This window comes from Psammomys obesus, unplaced genomic scaffold, assembly GCF_907164565.1.
Source record: "Psammomys obesus unplaced genomic scaffold, mPsaObe1.curated_primary_1811, whole genome shotgun sequence".
NCBI classification, from domain to species: Eukaryota; Metazoa; Chordata; class Mammalia; order Rodentia; family Muridae; genus Psammomys; species Psammomys obesus.
In genome coordinates, this window is record NW_026596051.1 from 26,254,254 (window position 1) to 26,274,983 (window position 20,730).

General features: G+C 42.8%; 1 protein-coding gene across 1 annotated transcript in view; it reads left to right on the top strand.

Annotated features, from left to right (window-relative positions):
• C1qtnf7 (C1q and TNF related 7) overlaps nucleotides 1–20,730 on the top strand; it is a 102,153-nt gene that overhangs the window by 729 nt on the left and 80,694 nt on the right. The window lies entirely within an intron of this gene.

Sequence of the window (20,730 nt, forward strand, 5' to 3'; positions counted from 1 at the left end):
TTGGTTTGGTTTGGTTTGGTTTGGTTTGGTTTGGTTTGGTTTGGTTTGGTTTTCTATGCACTGGCCACCAGAGAAGCATCTTGGGGTGGGGGGACATGTGAATATTCTGTGCATCTTTTTGTTTCCTGGAGAAACTCTGTTATCAGTAAGTTCCTATTTTTTTCCAAGGCAGAATTCCAGGTACAAAAATAAAATAAAAAATCCCCAGATAGTCACTGAGATCAGAAGATGGATCTTGCAGGCTAAAATTTTTAGCGTGTCCCTGCATTCATTGCTCCACGTGCAGACATATGTACGTGCTGTCAGGTTGAGGTAAAAGAAGTGTGGGTTTGACTGTGTTGAGGTGCTTGGGACATGGAGGAGACCTTTGAAGACAAGGCCAACTGTGTAGAAATAGTGGCATTCAAGGCAGTTAGGCCCCCGAACAGAATGGGAGGCATTGCTGTAGTCACTAAGAAAGAACTTTACCTTTTTGTTACTTTTCCCTTCCACGTCAAAATCTAGTTACCTAATGAAGATTGCTTGTGGTTTCCCTTGCCTTGAGGTCTTGGTGATTAAGGTCAGACTAAAGGCATTACTGCATAAAAGCAAGAGGTGACCCTATTAGCCCCTGGCAAGGTAGCAAAGGAATACCATTTGCTAGCTGCTTCCCTCTACGCATAATTGCTAGTGGGGTAAGTAGCCCTCAGTGGATAATTCATACATCTCTCCTTTTCATTTCTTTCTTGCTTTCTTTTTCTTCCTCTATTATACCCACACTAGCCCACAGACCAATTCAAGGAAGCAGGGGTCAGACAGGCAAAACTATCACCCCAGCCTCTCTTCTTTCCGGCCCACCCCTGGACAGTAGAGGAAGCCCCCACCCTATCTGGAGGGGGTCTCCAGTACCCCACCCATGACCTCATCGCAGGCAGCTCGGAGAGCTGGATGGCCAGAGCTTTCATGGCGCCTGAGTGGGCCCTAGGGATGGGTGTGGCCTAAAAATGCGCAGTATGGCATGACGTGACTTCCCACCATCACGGGCTCCCACAGAGGCTGGCGGCATTTCTGGAAGACAAATTTGCCAGACTCCACCCCAGAGTCCAAGAAGCACACCCCCACCCCAATGCACACCCCAAGAAGATGAAAACAAAGGCGACCAGGGTTGCTAGTAAAAATCCCCAAGCCAGCTGACTCATCTGAGGCTCAGTCACAGGGGCTTTGTGATGGAACATGACAGCGCCTTGGAAGCAACCGGTCAGGGTTGTCTCCCAAAGGGTTTTGATGAGAGACCCAAGGTGACCTAACTGTGTCCCCACTACAGAATCTGGGAGAAAAAAAAAATCAGCCTCTTCTAGGAACTGGGAAAAGGGGAATGTTAGTTACTGATCTGCCAGGCAGATACTAGTTACCTGTCTAAAAGGCTTTGGTGTGAATGAGGCTTAGCCAAGTTTGGGGGACAAAGAATTACCCTCAAGCCCAGACTGGATAAGCCAGGCTTGGTGATCAAAAGCAGAATGGCTAGAAAAGGAACTCCACCTTCTTCAACAAGACTGTTGAAGGGCCCACTGTGTGCCGGGCCCTTTAGCAATGTGCTTTAGTTCAGTGTCCAAGTGGGTTCCAGAGTAAAGGGAACAGGGACTGCCTCTGACATGAACTGATTGTCCTGCTCTTTGATCACCTCACCCTGATGGAGGAACAGCCTTACCAGGCCACAGAGGATGACAATGCAGCCACTCCTGATGAGATCTGATAGGCTAGGATCAGAAGGAAGAAAAAGAAATCCTCCCCTACCAGTGGACTTGGAGAGGGGCATGAGTAGAGAAGGGGGAGGGAAGGTGAGATTGAGGAGTTTATGGGGGGATACAAAGTGAATAAAGTATAATTAATAAAAATTAAAATAAAAAATATTTAAAAAAAAAAGCAGTCTTCACATTAGCAGCAGTACAGATAACAGGAGAATGTCAAGAAATGTTTTGTACCACAGTCTGCTTGGGTCAAAGAGATATTCCTATAGAACAACCTTTGAACTGGCCTTTGGAGGCTAAGCCCCTTACCATGAGAAAACCAAAGGATGGTGCATTCTAGCATAGAAGTATAAAGATCACCACAGCTCTCCAGTGGAGAAATATCTGGATGGTCAATCTATTTCTCAGTGTGAGTTCCAAGGCAACTGGTTTTATGGCTATTAGCCAGAGGATAGTCCAGTGTAATGCTTGGTCAGGCAACTTTGGGAATGTGGAAAGCTATGCACCACGGTGAATCAGGGCATTTGGTTCAAACTTCACAGATGTCAGACATCAAATCCCAGCCTTCATTCTGTTGTATGAACTTGGACAGGGTTTTCACTCATTACATGAGAATAGCAAATATATCCATCTTCTGAGGGCATTCTGAGGATGGCCTTAGAGAATCCGCATGAAGGCCTAGCTCAGAATGCCTGGCATGACAGCTTGATAATGTCAGCTATCATCAGCAATTCAGCTCTGTTTTTACTGCAGGACCTCTTCCCGTTTTAGCTGGTCTCTGACTCTCCATGAGTGGGATGATCATTAGAATCTAATGTTTTCCAAAGTCATTAGACCAAAAAACTTAAAAAAAAAAAAGACAGCATGAATGCATGTCGAAAACTAATGAGCTGAGAACAGTGTCCTTAAATTGCATGAGGTTTCCCAAGACTCAATAAAAATGTACCAATTCTCACAGGCCACTTCACAGACTGCCCTCTTCGGAAGCCCAGCTGAGATTCTCATGTCCAAGAAAATTGACTTATAAAATCCAATTTCAAGTCGTAGATGGAAAAGGGGCAGTAAAGTAAAAATGTTGTCAGTGAATAAACACTGGAAAAGTCAGTCTCTACCTACTGGCTGAGGACCCAACTGTGCAGTGTGTCCACGCTAAATTAGCCGAAACCCCTATGTTCCAGGGACTTCCCAGCTAAAGGGAGAGAATAAGATGTGTGCTACTGAGCTGAAATGCAAAATTCGATCACTGTAATATAGAATGTAAGAGAGATTTCAAGTAAACGAAACTTCGAAAAGAGAAGAGCCCGATAATCAGAATAGCCAGCCATGTTCCTTCACGTCTGGCCATAATCCTACATGACATGACGAGGCCATGCATAACTTATATCCCTCAGGTGGAAGAGGTTAACTCCATCCACACAAGAAAGCTGACACCCACGGGAACTCGGAAAACTTCATAATCTTTCAGAGCCTAAGCACTAAAGAGGGAGTTTCAAATTAAGCACATCTGATATTATTCTGTCCCTGGCCAGGAAAGATTCCTCAAATTAGGAAACATGTTGTATGATCCGTAAAGGAGCAGTGAGGACTGGTGGTTGGGGCATTCCAGGCAGAGAGGACACCACTAAGAGAGCATAGGAGAGAACTGAGGAGTGACAAGAGGGCGGCCCTGACAGAATAAGTGCCCACAGAGAGCAGAGCACCAGGAAGATGAGCTCCAGACACTAGATTGCAAGCACAGAAAAATCTAAATGCCAGAACATAAGGGGTTTTTTCCCCCCATGGGATAACCATTAAATGTTTGTAAACAAGAAAGCATCATGATGAGAACAGAGAGAAATCCTTGTTAGAGAGCTAGATGTGTGCAGCCGAGAGAGCAGGCACTACAGCTCTTGCAGACTATATGCAGAAAAGGGCTCACTAGGCCCAGTCTACAGAGTCCAGACCATGTCTGTGGCCTTTGAAACAGCAACCCTTAGGCCTCACGTTCGATGTGGTCCTCCTTCTCAATTCCAGTACAATTGATCCGGGTAAGGAACTAAGGAACGAGGAGTGTGGGAGGGGCTGGCTGGACAAGGAAAGCCCTCCCGGTCCACACTCACGAAGATAACATTCTAAGTACTTTTATGGAAGTCATTAACTACACAGTTCCATATTCGTTCACTGGGTTCCAGACTTTTACCTCATACCAAGCAGGCACATTTCCAAAACCACCTTTGGAGCTACAAAAGTTTTACGAGTTTACAGCTATAGCGATTACATAATAATGGTAATGGCATGCAATGATGGGGGGGGGTGTTGTTTTAATATATCCCTTCCGGCGGGACTGTCCCTCCTCCTGGCTGGCTGCCTTTTGCAAAAATAAACTCTCTTGTGTGAGGGTTCTGCCTGCAGTTTGTAAGGCATTCTTGGAGTTTTTTGAATGACATTACTCACAGGGGTTGCTTTATGAGCCTCTGCAACACCCCAGGTGATGGCATTCAGAGAGCAGGGATTAATTCTCCCTGACTCCCCAGTGCCTTACAAATGGAGCAGGCCAGAACCCTAATCTACAAGCAGAGGTCTGCAAGAAATGTCACATTCCTGTACTTTCTTTAATTCAACTGAAATCTGATTTTACAAATCCACACCAGCAGGGCCCTAGCCTCAGAAATTCTTGGTGCTGCCAGCTCCACCATCGGCAGCACCAGAATCAGGCAACACTCTCAAAAGGACCTCATTCACGCCAGTCACACCAGCTCTCATTGATTGCATGTCTCTTCAGGCCTTTGGATCGCACTTCCAAACCCTGGCTGGGCGCTGGGCATCACTGAAAAGATGGGGGAGCCTAGGATCTGAGCATTACTCGGCAGCCCTGGCCCCTGAGATATGACAAACGGTGAAGGATAGCCACACTGACTTCTAAGACTCTTCAATCCTAGTCTGCCAGGTCTGGGAAAATCTTTCATCAAAAACCTTTCATTTCTGCCTCTCCCACGTATAATTTTTTTTTTTTTAATTTTGAGGTTGTGATTTAACTACCTTTTCCCTTTGTCTTTCCTCCCTTCAAGCCCTCCCATATAGCCCTTCCCACTCTCCTTTAAATTCATGGCCTCTTTTTTCATTAATTGTTATTCATGCCAACATGTACTTGCATATACATACATATATTCCTCAGTATAACCTGTGGAGTCTATACAATGCTGTTACCTGTGTGTATGTTTTCAGGGCTGACCATTTGGCACTGGGCAGCCCATTGGCTAATCGGTGTGCTCTTCCCTGGAGAGGACCACATACCCTGCTCCCAACTTTACTCAGTTTCCTGTAGTTCTCTGCTAGAGGGTTGGGGCCTCTTGGACTTTTCCCTTTGCAGTTTGGAACGTTCCTTGGTGCCGTCCTCATGAAGCCAGAACTCTTTGAAAAGAAAGGCAGAATTTTCGCTTTCCTTGACACAAGGAAGCACAAAGGATCTGGCAATATCCTTGACACGCCGGAGTGGAGAAGGAGGACAGCACACAAATGAACATGTCAGGAAGTGATTCTGTCACGTGTTCCTGGTAGGTGTTAAATAAACACCCAGGAAATGTGCACCCACTTAGTTAAAAAAACAAATTCCTCACAGGTACAAGCTTCCACCATAGGAAGTATGTGCTCTGCTCATGTTAATAGAGCCCTTTTCTTAGTGCCTGCTGCACGGCATGCGGTGTGCCAACGTCAGCCTTTGTGTTTAGGTAAGGAAGGTGGGAAACTTGTCTAAGGACCTTCAGGTAGCGTAGCATATGTATGTAAATGCATGTACGGATGTGTTTGTATGCTCACAGATGCACATGTGTGAGACCAGAGGACAACCTGAATATTGTTCCTCAGGAAACAGTCCCCTTTTCTTTTGTTTGAGAGAAGGTAGACTGACTGCTAAGCCCCAAGGATCTGTCTCTGCCTCTTCACCACTGGGATTTTAAGAGCAGGCCATGATGCTCACTCGGCACCATTTCCTGATATTTAAACATGCATGGGTGCTAGAAATGAAACCCAGGTCCTCCTGGTTGCCTGGCAGGCACATTACTAGCTGAGAAATCTCTGCAGCCCATGGAGTAGGTATTTGCACTTACGTTATGTCTGTCTCAAAAAATATCTACACACTTTCTCCTCTGCCACACAGAGTTCCAGAAAGAATTCCGTGTGGCTTATTACCCTGTCTCGTGTGATAGCAGGCCCATGATGCATTCTTGTTGAAGAGAGTGTGACAAATGATAAAGGGTGGTATCCAACGCAGTTAGAAAAGAGATCAACTTCTCATCCTTTCTTCCATCTTCTGCCTGTAACTCAGGAGAAGAAAGCGACTCCTAACTCATGAACGTCTAACTTACAGAAAAGCATCAAACTGATGCAGTTTCAAGCCTCCACATTCTACCAATAACGCAAAGCCAGAGCTGATGGGGTCGCCCTGAAGCACATTGCTACCAGATGGTCTCAGACAAAATTCAAGAGCAGTCATTAAAACACTATTTGCTAGCTAATGGCTAACATCCTCTAAACAGCTTATCCCCTTAAATTAGGACATTTTTTAGAATATTGTGGGTTTTTCTACATTAATTTATTTGTACAAAACTTTATGAAGTAATTTCTATTTCATTCCATTCTAACCTCTAGTTGGACATCAACCTGGTTTGGCATTAATTTGTTTATCAAGGCATTCTATTGGCTTCCAGGGTCACTGCCATTTCCTTTCCCCCTCTACAATAAAGATCCTGTTTGTGTATGTGAATTTAGGTGACGCTATATTTTCAGTGTGTTCCTTCAAAAGAAGATATTGAAAAGTGAAATGCAACAGTGTTGGGAGTCAGAGCTCAATGGGAGGCCCTGGGTTATATGGACTCCACTGTCTCGAGGGTATCGATACCTTCTGAACGGGGTTTCCTTCTAACAAGTTGCAGTGTATGCTTGTGCTCATGTCCTGTTGTTTCTCCAACAAGATAACACATCTTCAAGGCCTTTATTAGCTAAGGGCTCTGATCTGAGCCTTGATGATCAGAACTTAATGTTTGGTACTTGTAAACTGTCCAATTTCCAGTTTTCTGTCATAGCTGTATAAAAGGCACTGAAATGGGAGCTTCGAGCATCCATCTAGAGCACTCTTCTTGCCACTTTCATGCCTCCACTTTCTTCCATAAATAGCACTCTTGTGATCACCCAGCCCGTGGTTCTTAAGGTGGCCCTTTACTAAAAGAGGGTTGAAGAATCTGAGTCCATTTCCATTAATGAATTACATCAAGCCATCTTATTACCTACCAAAGAATTACAACTTCATGTCATTCCAATGCAATCTGGAGATGTAAAGAAAACTCTTGTTTCTTGAAGAAGTTTACATACCATGTCCTTAAATATGCAGTGTGTATGTTCTACATTTGCCCTGAGGTCAAGAGTAAATGCTATCTTTTTTAATTTTTTTTTGTATTAATTACAGTTTATTTACTTTGTATCCTAGCTGTAGCTCCCTCCTTCATTCCTCCCAATCCCACCCTCCCTCCTTCATCTCCTCCCATGCCTCTCACCAAGTCCACTGATAGGGAAGGTCCCCCTCCCCTTCCCTCTGGCCCTGGCCTATCAGGTATCATCAGGACTGGCTGCATTGTCTTCCTCTGTGGCCTGGCAAGGCTGCTCCCCTTCTCAGGGGGAAGTGATCAAAGAGCCAGCCACTGAGTTCATATCAGAGACAGTCCCTGTTCCCCTTACTAGGGTACCCACTTGGATACTGAGCTGCCATGGGCTACATCTGACAAGGGCTTCATGAATGGTCTTTAGTTGGAGTATCAGTCTCAGAAAATACTATGCCCAGATAGTGCCCAGATTTTTTGGTTCTGTTGCCCTACTTGTAGAGCTCCTGTCCCCTCCAGGTCTTATTATCTCCCTCTTCTTTCCTAAGATTCCTTGCACTCTGACCAAAGTTTGGTTATGAGTCTCAGCATCTGCTTTGATAGACTGCTGGGTAGAGTCTTTCAGAGTCCCTCTGTGGTAGGTTCCTGTCTCATTTCCTGTTTTCTTCTTCTTCCAATGTTCATCTTGTTTGTCTTTCTGAGTGAGGATTGAACATCTTACCCAGGGTCCTCCTTCTTGTTTGGCTTCTTTAGATATACAAATTTAGGTGTATGTTTGTTTTATATTATGTGTCTAATATCCATTTATAAATGAGTATATACCATGTGTGTCTTTCTGTTTCTGGGATACTTCACTCAGTATGAGCTTTTCTAGTTTGCACCATTTGCCTGCAAATTTCATGATTTCCCTGTTTTTAATTGCTGAATAGTATTCCAGGGTACAAATATATCACAATTTCTGCATCCATTCCTCAGTTGAGGGACATCTGAGTTGTTTCCAGGTTCTGGCTATTACAAATAAAGCTGTCACGAACATAGTTGAGCAAATGTCCTTGCAGTGTACTTGAGCATCTTTTGGATATATGCCTAGGAGTGGTATGCTGGATCTTGAGGAAGATCTATTCCTAATTGAGAAAGTGTCAGATTGATTTCCAAAGTGGTTGTAAAAGTTGACATTCCCACCAGCAATGGAGGAGGGTTCCCCTTTCTCCACATCCTCTCCAGCATGTATTGTCACTTGATTGTTTTTTATCTTAGCCAGAGTGAATGCTATCTTAATGGACTCTCTAACTACATCCAAGATATACACTTTCCTTTCAGCTTTAATACCAACAGGAGCACAGTGTTGATACCTAATAAAATCACCCCTTCTAGGAAACACCACAGATCACTAGAAACTTCTGCATTATGTAAGAATCTGGTTATTACTGAGAGTTTATGATTGCCCTTATTCTGCCTCCTTACATAGCAAGGAGAAGTCCTCTTTCTTCTCTGCCTGTCTTCCCCCAATTCTCCAGGATCTCTCTTCATAGGAAGAATATTTCTCTGTGCTTTGTGGCTTACTTAGGATGTATGTATGTGCTCCCTTGACATAGAATACAGGCTTGACCCCAGGTTCCAAATGACCTCCACATCTCCTGTCATAGTTTTTGCTTTTCCTGTATTTCCTGTATTCCTATAATACAAGTATCCTGACAGAAGCAACTTCAGGGAGGAGGGTTTTATTTTGTCTCATGGCTCAAGAGTCCAGTCATCCATGGCTGGGAAATCAAGGCAGGAGGAGCTTGAAGTTGTATTCGAGGTCAGGAAAAAGAGAGCAACAGTTGCTTATGCTCAACTAGCTTTCTTCCTTTTGTTCAGTCCGGGACTTGAGTCCAGGGAAGGCAGCTCACTTTTAGGGTTGGTCAATTATCCTGTCTTCAGTTATCCTAACCAAGATCATTCCTCAAAGATGTTCTTGTATCCCAGAGCTGATTCCAGATCCTGTTAGGTTGACAATCAATATACATACCAAATCCATCTCCAAGTCCTGAAGTACGAAGGCTACTTGAAAGTTTGCCCTGAAAAAAGAAAGAAAGAAATGTTATCCTTAATCTTGATTTAGCAAAAAAGAGCATGACCATCAATTAATGGCTTCAAATGGAAAACCAGATGTTTTGGGATGGTATCCCTAACTACTGCTAATAATATTGTCTGGCACCCACAATACAGGACAGCTGTAATGCTCTGTGGCTCAAAGAACCTATTCTATTAATGCTTAATTTGCACCAATAACTCCATTAATTAAATAACACACACACACACCATACACACACACACACAAAACAAAACAAAACAAACAAAACAAAACAAAAAAACCTAAAACATTGTGTCTCTTAAAATGGCTTTTGTTTTCACCCGTATTAGAGCTCTGTTTTTTCTTTTGTTAGTTAACTAAAATTAATCACAAATTAAGAACCCAGAATTATGGTCTTTTGGTATGCCAGACTTTTCCCTGTTTTGTGATGATGTGTAAGTCATGTGACCTGTCTGACCCACTGTTCCTCCTTGAAAACGGGACCAATGTATACCTACCTCCTGGCTCACTGGATGTATTGATACACTATGTAAGAAGCCTGTAGGCTGGCAGGTAGACCACAAATGAATTATTGCTGAGAGGTTCATCCTCTAGGCAAGCTTGATAACTTCCCCTAGCCCCTTTTGCTATGGTGGATTTTTTTCTTTCTGAACAAACTAACACCCAATTTAATGAATAAAAACAAAATACAAGCAAGGGGAACTCAAACACACCAAGGACTCAGGGAAATATGAGAGTGTAAACATGTCGAGGGAGATAATTACAGCCAAGCTGAACATGTTTCAATGAAGTTGTGAGGACAAAATGACAAGCACATTCCAGGCTGGCTCTCAGCTTGCTTTCATTATGTCATGCCTTTTTATATATATCTTACTTTCTACTCTTTCACTGTAGATCAGCCCCACTCAGCAGTCATCCACGGTCTGAGAAGATTAAATGGAAAATTCTATGAATAAATAATTCACGTTTTAAGTTATAAGCCATTTAGAATAGTGCGGAAAAACCTCACGGTATCCCAAACTCTCCTTCCTGGGACATGGATTAGTCCTTTGTCCAGAGTATCCATTCTGTATATACTACCCATCACTTAATAACCTTTCCAGTGTTCAAATTGGGTGTTCTGACTTCACAGTGCATACCTTCAAGTAACCCTGTTTGCTTAATACTGACACCAGAGTGTAGACATTTATTACAGTTTAATTGTTTAACGCCATTGATTATTATTGTTAATGCTGTTGACCTCTCATTGTACCTAATGTATAAGTTAAACATTATCATAGATATGCATGTATAGTTCTAAAATCCCATAGTACACAGAGGTCAGTACTATGTGAGGTTTTGAACATCCATTGGATTTTAGACAGTCATCTCTGTAGAGAATAGGGCATATGACTGTCTGGTTTTGGATGATTAGTTCTAGCTACTTGAATACATAATTCAATGCTCTTTCCCTGGTGCCTCTGTCTATGAAAGAAAATATAACCATTGCTCAAAAATATACTATCAATAGGATAGCAGCATATTTCTGGGCAACAGACTGAGTGAGCAGCCACAGTTATCCACCTGCAGAAGTAAGCAGGAGGCAGTGGGGGCTACTTGCTTTAGCTGAAGCAGGCAGGTCCCACATACTCTGGGGATGTTATCTAAGGGGAATGCGGCCTAACAGTGCCAGATCTTCAGTTGTGTTGGTGGTGGTGGTTTGGTTTGGTTTGGTTTTTTAGAGACAAGGTTTCTCTGTGCAGCCTTGGCCATGCTGGACTCAATTTGTAGACTGGCCTAGAACTCACAGAGATCTGCCTACCTCTGCCTACCTGAGTGCTGGGATTACAGGTGTGTGCCACCATGCCCTGCTCAGCTCTTCAGGTTCTTTTAATGAAACCTTGTCTAGATTTCTTTATGAAATTTTCCTTGGCAGGGGAAATGGTTCTTTTAGTGAAATGCTTGATGAACAGGCATGAGAACCTGACTCACAGAAAAAAAAAAAAAAATTATGTGTGTGTGTGTGTGTGTGTGTGTGTGAGAGAGAGAGAGAGAGAGAGAGAGAGAGAGAGAGAGAGAGAGAGAATGTGCTTGTAAACCCCACCTCCACCCCCAAGAAGGCAATTAAAGTAGGTCTTTGAGGCTCCTTGGCCTGCCAACCTCCTCTAACAGGTGAGTGAGTTTCAGGCCAGTGGGACACTCTGCTTCAAAACCCAAGATGACTAGCTCCTGAGGAACAACACTCACGCTGCTTGTCAGGTGGCCCCACACAGATGCACACAAACACACAAATATACACAGGCACAAATGCACATGCGCAAAAATACTTGCGTTTGACCTGCAGAAACAGCACTTTCATATTTCGCCTCACTTTTATATTATTCTAAAATTCTGTTTTATTGCTTTGTGAGAAACCTCAGGAGTGCTTGCCACTCAGCATCCTGTCCTGATCAAACACGCTCACACACGCACACACACGCTCACACTCATCATAAGGAAAGCACAATCGCCTGTAAACCATCTTCATATTCTGCACCACCATTGCAGGGACCACACTGTACATCTGTCCCTGTGAGAGCTGAAGCCTTACAATGGTCAGAAGCGACAACTACGTAAGTAGATAAATAATTTGTTGGTCGATGGAGCTGGTATCTTCACATCTTTCTTCAGGAGACTCGGTGAGGTACATGTAAAATAGATTCCACTGCCCGTTCCCCAAAAGGTAGACGTTGGAGTACACAATGATGGTTCTGCCGTACACTCTTGGCAACTTCAGTCTCCATATCCCTCAGTTTCTCTGCAGTCACTCAGCCTCCCCTTCCTCTTGTTTTTTGTTTTGTTTTGTTTTGTTTTTTTGTTTGTTTGTTTTTTCTAGTTTTTAACCAGGTCCTTGTCTCAGACAGCTGCCTCAGCCATTATTTTCTTTCTGCTCTCTTCTTTGAACCACGCCTGTCTTTTATTCTCTGCTTTCTGTTTACCCTCCTTGTCATTACACATTCTCTTGTTGTTCCCATTCCCTTCTCTCCAAGTCCACTCTTTCAGGCAACTTCTCCATACACATCCTCTGGTCTGAGGTCTTTCTCTTCGTTTTCATTTGTGCGTCTCTCTCCTGCAGTTTCCATGTCCCTAGATAACTGAGGTTCCTAGTATAGCACCCGGATTTTAGCAAAAATTCCATAAATACAAGTTGGTCCTTTTGTATGTGATTTTAGGCAAAGGGAAAGAAATGTGCAAAATAAACAGCTGAAATGGAAACACAAAATTAGAGCCATGAAAAGGAGGAGAAATAAAATATGTGACCCGAAAGGATCAGTCTAGTTAGAATGATTGAGCATGAAATTTTGCTTCCTGGCAGCCGAACCAGAGAATTTTTAGACCCATGTACTCTCTGGTGCATGCAGGGTGAAGGGCCAAAGGAGAGGAAATGAGCTCTCTTTTTGCCTTGACCCAGCCTGGTTTCGGAGCACACACTATTCTCCATATCTCCATTTTGTTTTCAGCAATCCATTAATCTCTTGCTGAACACCCAGAGCTCCGTGTGTTAAAGCCTTACTCAAATGCTCCTTAGGAGGTTGCTCTCTCCGGTAGATACAAGGCTTCTGATGAAGGTGACATATGCGATGATGTTGATACTGTTGCTGTGGTGTTGGGAGGGGAAACCTGTAATTCTTGGTTCATCGGCTTCTTGGATGCATGTTCTAGCTGCAGGCGGTAGTTTCAAGAGGAAAAAATCGGAGAAAGGAAGGAGTGACAGTTCTTGTGAATTCTTTTCCATTTTCCTCCAAAGCTACTCAGTGCTTCATCCTTCCTTGCCTGTTATTCTCCCTCTGCGACCCATTACAGGTTAAATACCTTATTCCAGTGAGACTTTCAAGCTTTACTGTTGATGGCTTGGTATTTAGTCACAAAAAACGAGCACAGTGAAGGCTGGTGAGTTCAGCTTTGTTTTGTTTTTTTTAGCTAGTGTCAGTGGTCAATTTTTTTATGTGCCCCTCTTTGTAAAAAATAAAGACGGGGTATCAACAGACTCACTATATGGATGAAGCAGGCACGCATAGGGGTGACTTGTAATGGAAGTGTTGGTTTCTTAGTAAACTCAGTTATGTTACGTAAAGGTGTTTTTGCTTTAATCCCAAGTGTGGGATTTTAGTTTGGGCTTTGGTTTGTCCACGGCTGATAATTGTCTCGTGCATGGCGTGGCCTTTGCCAGCTGGTAATGGCCTGCCTCCTAGGACCCTAAGGGATATAAATATGGGAATCCAGAGAGAGAAAGCACGGTGTGCAGTATTAGCATGTGGCATATAACAATTTGGAGTGAACGGAGATGGACAGTGTGGTGGAAGGAAAATAAATTTTTATTTCAATGCAGTAGCTCAGAGGAGACTGCCTGCTGTGTTTTCTGTTGATGAAGATTGGTCCCAGGGGAATGAATCGATCCTAAACAGCCAGGATAAGTAAAGAGGTCTGTGTCCCCTCTCCCCACTAACTTTCTCTCTTCTACCTAGGGTTGAGGTTTCAGAAGGGAGAGGCTTTAAGAAATCCCAAATAAAATAGTTTAAAAAGGATCGCAACCATAACTAGCAAGCCAGGCCCCTGTTTGGTTTAAGCGACATGGACATTGCTCTCTCAACAATGTCCTGGCCACCTGAGACACCACCTGCACTGAATGACAATGCCTCTCTTCTCCAAAACAATCTAGCCATGACAACATATAGGCCCCTAGCAATACTCAGTAAAATTCTTTGTGCAGCCCAAACATACCCTGACACTAAGGGCAGTGGGCCAATCCAGCCGAGACTGCTTCAGGCTGCCTGTGGAGGAAGGAAGTTTCTATCCTCAAAATAAACATTTAGGGAGGAAAAGAAAAAAAAAAAACTTACCATCTTATGCCTATGCATAATAGGCATATGATTACATATGCATAATTACACAAGATTAAAATCAGATGCATCATAGGAAAGACACGTCCAATGGCTTACATAATCCAAATCTATCAATCAAAACAGAAATCACACGTAATCTTCCCCCTTTCAACTCAGTCTTCCTCCTAAAAACCACACAAAGAAACCCCTGGCAGTAACCAGAATAAATATCCCTGTTCTCCTGCCGTTTGTCCTGTCTGTACTTTCATTTCAATTCAGAATGAAACCCCTCCATACTGTGCTACTTGTTTGTGTTTCTTCAATTCTTTAACAAGATGCCAAGGACCTGCCAACACCCAGTCCTGACAGAGGCCATCGTAACAGGTTTTCGGTGAAACAGTTAGGTGCTGTGTAAATAAACCACAGCTACTATTAAAATCCTGTCTTCACCATTGGGAATGAACTAGAAGATAAACCATTATCAAGCAGGGTGTTGACTGCATCATGGAACATCCGGTTTTCTTTCTTCCTTTTTCCTTCCCTGTTTTTTTTTTCTCTTCCTTCTTTTTTCTCTGTCTGATGCCCCCATTGTGGACATCCTAATTAAACACAGCCTGTGTAGATGTCATGGCAACAATTCCAACTGTAATCTGACTTCATTATAAATTCTTCATCCTTTTTACACAAGACACTCTTCTGAGCCTGACTTAGGTGAGATCCTGAAAGACGTGTTTAAGTGCCTAGCAAGAGGAGAAACTATGTGATGATGCCATGTAAGCTGAGGATGTGGGCATGCCAGGCATGTCTCAATCCTGACTTCACCTTAACTATTAGTAAGCGAGCCTGAAAAAGTTCCTAAAGTGCAGGCTATACCCACAACCATTACATCAGAGCTCTGGCGGTGGAACTGAGGCATGAATCATTTTTTAGTGCTGTCCCCCAGTGACTTTAAATGCAATCGGTGTGAAGAAACACCATTTTACGGAAAAGGACAACCAATGGTGTGAAAAGCTGCTGAGTTCCCAAGACTATGTATTTTTCCCTTGTTTTGAGGGCACTGATTATTCTTTAGCCCCTGCAGAACCCTTCTAGGAACTTTGAAGAAAGGGAAATCAGACTGTGAAAGGAAATCTACCAAATGCCTAGAGCAAATACAGCCTGATTCTTCAACAAAAATGGTGGACAGGAGGGAATGGGGCTTGAGGAATTAGCAAAAGCAGCATAATGCAGTTTCAGAATTATAACTGACTTTTAGAATATGCAAGACCTAAGCATTTTTGAGCCAGAATAAGTAATACCAAATCACATTAAGTTTACAAGTTAAACCTTTAAATAGTAAGACGCCTCAGCCAATAGATTTATCACAGGGTCCTGACCAAGTGGGTTTCCTAATTCACACCTCATTGAGTATTTCTCTTTAATTGCTGTTTGTGAAATTGGTTGAGTGTGTCAGCTCATTAACTCTCCTTATCCTCAAAGATATCCCAGGAAGTAGCTCCATTTTACCTGCGAGAAACAATTTTCAGATGAGGAAACAGACACAAGAAACTGCCAAAAGTCAGTAAGAAAGCAAACTAAGACTCAAGCCTGGGTCACTATGACCCTCTAAAGCTCACTGCTTTGACCCTGATAGTCTGGGTGTACAGCACAGCTTCAATTCCTGCAAAGCTGTGCAGATCTTTCACACCCTGAAAGAAAACAAAAAGGACACTTGTGCCCCAAGGAGTATGCTAAACACCAGAGTCTCTGAATAAAAGCGAAAAATGTCCCTAAGGCTGTATCTATTCCTTCAGGTCCAAGTCATTTCAAAGAGAAGTGGAAGGGTGTGAAGTCTTTACTTTCATTGACACACATGCTGAGGATGATGGTAGAATTGCAGCCAGATTAGAAATTGCCCACAACTGCCACTAATCAAGAAATGTCATTCCCTCAGCTCTGGGCAGTCAGGGTTCGATAGGAATGATTGCTCCGAGCATCATTCATCTCCACCATCTGCTCCTTCCTCTTCCCTGGACAAGTAGTCCTTGCTGACTTCTGCCTGCCAAAGCATCATGTGTGCCAGCTCATTTGGCCATCTCCTCCTGAGGAAACCCAGTCTCCACAGCCTTTGATTGCTCTGAAAACTGATTAGTGTCCATTTGCAAGCCACAGTCTCCTGCTAATGCCTCCAGGTGTCTCTGATCCACGAGGCTTTGATTTCTGGTCTATTAACTTAGAACACAATTAAACCTAATAAAAATATAACATTAGCTCCAAATAGCTGCATAACACGTGTCAGTAAGATGCTCTCCTTTGGTCTGCAGAATGCTGAGATTCATGTGAGTTCTCCTTTGCAGCAAGAGGAGAATGAGCAAAATGCCACTTCCTTCTCATAAGAAAGGCTGATGCAATATCCCCTTGAAGGAGTAAATGGCACTTTATATTGCTTTAATAAAAAAACACTTTAAAGCTACATTTAAGGGGGAAAACTGGCTTGCAACTTCATTCCAGGACAAATTTAGGTTCCTTGAGTATAAATCTTAATAAGACGATAACTTGGATTGTTCAGTTTGAATAGAAAAAAAAATGCCAAAAATGTCCAATAAAGCAAAGATTAACTAAGCATTTATTTCTTTTCAGTTCACATTTCCATTTAAAATTTTTCTAAAAAAGATTTTGAAAGAAGGCATGTCATATGCCCATAAATACAACCATCTCTGACAGAACACATGTCTCAGACCAAATTGGTCCAGGGAGTTTATGGCAATTTGGCCATGGCTGCTGTCCAGTACATTCACAGTTTATTGCAAAAGTCATCAGGAGAAAGGAAAAGTAGGTACTGGCTCAGCATCCTGCCTGGAGTGGGACCTCAGCTCTAATTGGGTGCTGGGCTAGTATTAGTCCCTAGTATTACCCCCCCCATAGCTGTTTGTTATTGCGCTCTTACCTGAGAAGAAGCTGAGGGAGATGAAATAAGTAGACAACATGACAAATATATGCTTGAGACTGGTGTATGAGCTGAACTTCTCTAGTTGTTGAAATGTGTTTGAATCCATGAAGAGAAACAATGCAATGAATCTCCAAGCCCTGACTCAGGAGGCAAACATCTCCTGTAAGTATAAAGCTTTCCTAGGGCACATCACAGCATTCACAGCCAGAACAACAGGACAACAGCTGTGGCCTTGCCCGAAGCTGGTCGTGAAGGAAGCTTTTGTGGAAGATTGATGTGTGAATTTAATCACCATCAAAACCCACCTAATAGCTAGGAGAAATGAGACACGGGGGTCCCAGGAGAAAAGGGTATACAGGGTTGCAAAGGAATGAGAAAACCTACATAGATCATCAGGAACGGGGCAGGAGAGGCTTGCCTGCGGTATGTTCTCTGAAGGCCAAATAGCTCTGTTTAGTCAGAAAGGAATGTTCTGGAAGAAAAATAGGAAGATGAAAGAAACAGATTAGAAGAGGATTTGAATTGTGAAAAGCTGGAAATGGAGGAGAGGTGATTCTGACTTTCTTCTGAAAGGAATAGGAAGCCATCAAAGGCCCTGGTGTGAGGGAAAGACATGTGGGAAGCAGAGTTTGGGAAGATTAGGCCACTGCAATGTGGAGGGGAGGGACTGTAGTCTGAGGCCAGATGGGGGCCTTCCCCTCTCATTCCATGGCTCTCTGGAGGTCAGAGCTCTGTAGGGCTCTTTGAGTCCTTTCAGCTCTACTGTTCTCTGCCCTGGGTTCAGGAAAGCCCTGCAGATGAGCCAGTGGCCCGAGCCTGGCCTTGATGTGCTTCACGCGAAGGGTCTAAGTACCCTGGGCCTGCGATAGGGATATGTCATCAGGACATTAAGAGGATTCCAGAATGTCTTCCAGGGGAAGAACACGCCAAACAGGAGGCCCCACGCAACACACACGCGGACCTCAGCAAGCAGGAAGATGGCCATGAGGGGAAAAGCAGAGCGGAGGAAAAAAATCTTATCCCCAATGCGGTAGGACATAAATTTAAATTATGGGTTCCCTTGAAAAGACAATATGTGAAGCCTCACTTGAATGCTGCTAATGCTTGAGGAACGGTTTTCTGCAGACATTCTGCCTTACCCTAATGACTCTTGCCTGCATTAAACCCACATGTCATTCAAACATGCACATGAGACTCTGTTGGATTCTACAGAGCAATCTACAGAGACTATTGCACTGGGAACATCCTAGCCAGGACTCAAATTTGAAAATAAAAGGTTCTCTCCCGATGCTTACATGTTATAAAAATCCAATAATGCTGTGCTAGGAAACAGGAATTGAACCTGATGTCACTCTGAGCCATGTGACCTTGGGCAGGTTTACTCATCTCTGAATAGTAATAGAACCACAAGGGTCCAGTGATGCTGCAGCTATGACAGCATCTTACCAAAAACAAGGACACAGGAACAAGCATGGTCAGAAATCAGTGTGGACAGAGCCAGGTAGAAAATGCAAATGAACCTGGTGGCATTCCTGAGAAATCAGACCTGTCTAGCTACTTGCCTTACTCAATAATCTCATTCAAAAGGGAGCCATTTGGAATAATTCAGAAACACCTAGACAGAAGTTGAAAGAGACAAAACCAAACAAACAACAAAATATTTACTGTGTCTTTTCAAACAAAGGGCTTCATAACTTAATTATGCACAAGGTCAATATTGTGTTGTTGGCTCTAGAATGAAGATGAATCTCTACCAATGCAAAATGGTAGAAGTGAGTAAAAGTTCTCTTAACCACTGATCAATTTCTCCAGCACTTCCATTTCCATTTTAAATAGCAGGACCATAAAGTGAAAGAAATGCAAGACATTTAACACCAGATTCACAGAAGAAAAGGAGAAAGCATGGGTGGGAGCAAGGGAAAGGAGGATAAGAAAAAGAAAGGTGAAGAAGGAGAAGAAGAAAGAGGAAAAAGAGGAGGAGGAGAGGGAGAGGAAGAACAGGAGGAGAAGAAAAAGAAAAAAGAAGACAAGGAGAAACAAAAGAGGAGGAGGAAGAAGAGAAGTGCCATTTACAACAGGAGGGTTGAGAGCAGAATGTAAAATATTGTCATCTTTATCTTCAGCAGTACACACCTGCAAATAAAATAACACCAAAGTGCTATGAGCATTCATGTGGGAATGGCAGAGTTGGTATCCAAGGGTGAAGTCTAAGTACTGAAACCTGTGAAAAATGTGGAGTGGTTGTCTATCTAAAATTCATTCTCTTTAACTCAGTTTAGTAGTTCCGAAGTCTCATCTTGGCTTCTATCTACCAGTATTAGTTAGCTTAAAGGGATCATGTGTCAAAGGGAAGCACAGCACTCTGTTGCAAAGTTGTGCTTTGCTTTGAAAAGATGAAGATCTCAATCTTCAAACTCTTCCAAGGTACCACATAATCTATTTGTATATTTCAGCATTAATTTGAGAAACTATTTTTTTTTCAAATGAGGGCAGATTCTTTTCCTGAACTTTAAGGAGTTTTTGTTTGTTTGTTTGTTTTTATCTTGGTATTGCCTTGATTCATTTAGTTTTGAGAACTCATTTTGTAACTAAGGAAGACTTTGAACTTCTGATCCTCACGTTTCTGCCTCCTGAATGGTGGAATTGCAGACATCTGCCTCCACACCCAGTTGATAGTGTACTCAGGATGACACCCAGGACTTCCTACACACTATGTAAGCATGCTACCTCCTGAGCCACATCTCCAGCCCTGTTTGCTTTTTTATTTCTATTTTTGATTGACACATGATAATTTGATAATCCTGTGTGCTAGTGGGGGAGAGTGAGGAATGGTAGGTGGCAATTTGATATTTCCAAATAGGTATATAACACACATTGAACAAACCAAAGACACGAGCAGGTATACTACTTCAACAGCGTCATTTCTTTGCATTGAGGATATTCAAAACTTTATTTTATATCTTTTTACAAACATAATTAATTATTAGCTATAGTTGCCAACTAATCTATAGACTACTAGAATGCAACTCTTTAACCTGATTATGTTTTACCGTATAGTCAGTGGCCCTTAGTCCTGTCTCTTCTCTACCCTTTCCAGCTTCCATTAGCTGAGTTTGTCTTTCAGCTTCTGGCTTATTTTGCTTAATGTACTGTTCTCCAGAACATGTAAAACATTCCTGCACTGCTACAAATTGATCCTAGTTCTGTGCTTGGGAATGACGGAGAACATCGCAACCCTCCTTCTGCAGAGCAGACTTTCAGACATTTGAAGAGACCGCAGTTTCCTGTTTCCTAGAAGACAGCTTCCCACATTCAGCATCCTAATCTGATCATTCCTCAGAGCCTCCCAAATTTCAACATCTTGGCTACTTTCTTGGGGCATGTTCTAATCCGTCAAAAATTAATGGCCATCATATGCTCAGGCTCCAGAATAACATTAGTAACATCAAACTCTGTGGACAAGGCAAATTAATTCACAGAACTTTCCTGGAGACAGATTTCTTAACACATATAGACTGTGTTTTTAAAATGATATCTTCCCGTGTCTCATAATGTACCCTAAAGGGAACTGCTGGGACTCAGTGAGTGATGGCACCTGCTCCTAAGCCTGACTACCCGAGTTTAGTCCTTAAGACCCACGTGGTGGAAGGAGAGAACTGATTCTCACAAGTTGCCCACTGACTTTCACAAGCACACCATGGCATGCATGCATCTATTCAAACACACTCAGACACACGCACGCATACATTCACGAACTCGCTAACTAAATATATATATATATATATATATATATATATATATATAT